This window comes from Dendroctonus ponderosae, unplaced genomic scaffold, assembly GCF_020466585.1.
Source record: "Dendroctonus ponderosae isolate FM_Combo_2020 unplaced genomic scaffold, Dpon_F_20191213v2 Dpon_F_20191213_12, whole genome shotgun sequence".
NCBI lineage: Eukaryota > Metazoa > Arthropoda > Insecta > Coleoptera > Curculionidae > Dendroctonus > Dendroctonus ponderosae.
In genome coordinates, this window is record NW_026017316.1 from 229,131 (window position 1) to 233,061 (window position 3,931).

A 3,931-nucleotide genomic window follows, 5' to 3' on the forward strand; every position below is an offset into this window, starting at 1 on the left:
TACGCTTTTCTACCAGATTTCCGTGATTGAAAGTCACAACTTTAGCTGACGAAAGACGTCATTGTGTCCGCGCATTCTGTCACACCGTTGTCACTGCTTTTTCTTCAGTTTTTGGCATTACTTACGTGGCACATTAACCTTATTTATAAGCTATAAACTGCGGAAATTTTCCCAATTTATTTGACCTAATCTTCAGTGGGAAATAACTTGAACTTAGAAAAACATAACCTAAAATTATTTCGAAACTTCTTGTCCAAACCCGAGGAAACAGTTGATGCGAAAACCAAATCAATGGAAACATAATTCAGAAAGCGTCTAGTCAGAATGACGTGTCAAAGTGACGTCTGACTTGACAGTGACAATGCGCAATATCTGTCAGGCTAATTAAACCTGACATCCAGTTGAATAAAGTTCATAAAACATCGAAAAATTAACCAATTCTTTTAGTTTCTTTGCCATTTGATAGAGGAAGAAGGGGACTCTTGAAAAACGCAATTTATGGTGTGAAAAACGCAATAAAATGCCACAAAACCATTAATTGAAACGATCGCCAACCAGAGTGAAACTACTAAAATATGCATTGTGCATATATGGGATCAACAAGCAGGCAGTGGTGCCAAACTTCCTTTGAACCGACAAGTTTCCATCAAACAAACTGTACTCGATTTCAAGATGTCCATTGACCTCGTCCCTTGGCCATGCCGAGCTAATGAAGATAATCGAAATGTTCCCCAGGAAAGTAGGCCGATGAAGAAACGAAGAAATTGCCATCCGAACAACTTTCACTTTTTCTTTAAGTAGTAAACAGACAGAATGCGTTTCGTAATAGTGTGTGTGAGCGTAAACATTGCCACACACCCATCGAATTAAACACCGCTCGATTGCGACATTCCATTCTTCGGCGGAAAAGTCGCATTCTTCCTGCATGCATTTCAATCAATTCCCTGCCAGTTTTAATTAATCAACTGCCAACTGTTCAATATTTCGTGCAATTATGTGGCAACAGCGAAACTGTCACAAGTGACATTGATGACAACTGATTGTCAGCTGTCACATTTGCATTTCATTTGTCAAGCACGGTTGTCATGATAAGTGAAAGTAGCAAATGAGTAGAAAACCGATGGCCTGAAGCGATTTACCCCAAATGGAAACCATGTGCAGTTTCGTGGGTTCTCCAGTTGTTTTCTGTCCAAAACTTGTGGCTTTGATGATCTAAAAATTGATGACTTGTCAAGGTTGACAGTTCCTGTTTGGTTGCTAGGCAACAATGTCAACAGTGTCGTTTAACTCAAAATGTAAGCGCTTGCGCAAGGAAAGTTCAATTTTTTTAAATTTCCATTTAAACGGATGTTTGCATTTAAAAATTGCCGACTTTATCCTGAAAATTACGACTTTTCGAACTTTTCATTTTTTGTCTGAAACTCTGGTTGCAACCATGAAACTTCCGTCTAGTTTCCAAATTTTTAAATAAATTCAATTAAAAATTTTCAAGGATTTTGAAGCTCAAACTCAAATGTTTCCAAATTTTTGCTTTTTTCGACTCACAATTTTTAATTGGATTTGTCGTTTCGAGTTCGAAACCTTGAATTTTCACATTTCTCAGAGTTTTTATGTTTAAATTGAAAACATTTCGAATGTTACATAATTCGAAATTCAAAGTGACAATTGACATTTGAAAGTTTCGCGTCTGTTTTAGTTCACTGTTGACGTTTCAAAATGTCAGTTTGACCCTACCAACAGTTGAGTGTCATAATTGGAAAATTGGGTCAAAATGTGAGGTTAGATTGCGATTTTCCAGGCTGCAACGCTAATTTTGTATTTGAAAATTCAAATTTGCAGATTCCTAGTTTTCAACGGTAAAAATTATCAAACAAACTAAAAAATGTAAATTTTTCGGCTGAAAATCGGCATTTAAAACTTCAAGATAAATGACAAAGGCAAGTTGTTTGTGGAAGGGAAAATTACAAGCATTATAATTGAGTAATTGAAGTTTATAGTTGACATTTCAACTGTCTGAGGCTCAAAAGGTTCAACTGACAAACGTCAAAAAATTGGAAAAATGCGACMCCAGTTTAACGTCAAAGACATTTAGAGGTTAAAGTCTCTGGCGAAATGTCACAATGTCCCCCTTCAATGTTTAAAGGCAAAAAATCCCGTTTAAASACGAAAACTGCAAAACAAAATTAAATTTACARTTGCGCATCTCCAGTCTGGTAGTTTGAAGTTGACATTTCATACGATTRAATGWCCCAGTAGGACTTCKYTCAAAGTTCAATAGCAAATGTGACAATTGACACTTTTAATTMCACGTTTTGAGGTTATAATCGAAATTGGTTCTCGCATTGATAATATCAGTTGAGAGTGACTAAATTGGAATGTGAATGGAAATGTCACTTTGACAATTGACAAATGCAGGCCCAAATTGACATTAGTAGTACTGAAAAATTAAGAACATTTTCAGTTTTCCAGTGAAAATTTCAAATTTTCACCTAAGCTTCGACCTTCGACATTTAAAGTTGTTATTTCTAAGACTTGAATGCCAGAATGAAAATTTGGAAAACATTTTTAGGTTTAAAATTGAACTTTGAAGTTGACTTTGTGAACTCCCTAAGCCCAAAAATGAAGTTGACATTGACATTTGCAGGATTTGGTTGTCGTTTGTTACGCAGAAAATCAGAAGTCGTTGAGGTGGAAGTTAACCTTCGATGAAAAATAAACATGACAGTTCAAGCTGACAGTTGTCATGGCGGAAATTTGGCAATTTCTACTCTAGAAAGTAGAAGTTTTTGGTAAAAATGTAAATTTACTGTTGGCAACCGAAAATTTTGACTTTAAATTTGACAAATGCAGCTTTAAAAGCTCAATTTCGATAGTAAACCGGACATTTCGGTAAACAATGACAATGACAAGTGACGCTTGAAGGTGCCATTTGGGTTTCAAAGTTGACATTTTGACGGATTAATTGTCAGAAACTTGCAATTTATGTATGTTATTTATTGACACTTGCTTGCATTTTCGAAAAAAGTTTCGAATTTCCGTCTGCATCAGATTTTTGTTGGCAACAGTTTGGGCGAGTTGACGTTTTCTGCTGTGACAATTCATGTAATTGCTTAAAACCGGTTGAACACCAGGCGGATTTGTCGTTTCCAATAAAGGGTGGGGATAAAAGGATAAATCGATTTTTCATTCCCAAACGTTTCGAAAACATGACATTATCAGACTCTTTCAACCCCAGACTCGCTCCTTTCCACTTTGCAATCGATTTTCTTCGAACTTTAGAATTAGACGGCCTGTTTTTTTCCTTCTAACGGAAAAAGTTTCGAATTCTCACCGTCTTCATGTTTTCCACATTTTCAAAGTTAAAAGCCAAATGTTCTAATTGACACTTTGAATTCCACGTTTTCACGTTATAATCATAATGTGAAGTTTGCAAACGTAACCTCATAATTGAAACTGACCACGTTGGCTTTGACGTTTATAATGTCAGTTTGGAAGCCACCAAATTGAAATGACACCTTGACAATTGACAAATGAAGTTCCAAATTTTGATCAGAACAATCGCATTTTAAAAGAGAAATTTTACCAGAAAACAACATTTCGGCTTCTAAGATTCACGCTTTGACATTTTAAAGGGTTGACTGCCCAAGTGAAACGTGTAAAAACTTTAATGTTTGAAATTGACAATTGAAAGGTTTGCGTTCGCTTTAGTTCACTGTTGACGTTTCAAAATGCCAGTTTGACCCTACCAACAGTTGAGTGTCATAATTGGAAAATCGCCTCAAAATGTGAGGTTGGATTTCGATTTTCCAGGCTGCAACAGTAATTTTGTAAATTAAAACTGAGAATTCGGGCTTCCTTGTCTTGAACCATGAAGATTACCACAAAAATGATACAAAAAGTAACTTTTTCGATTAAAAATCGACATCTGACA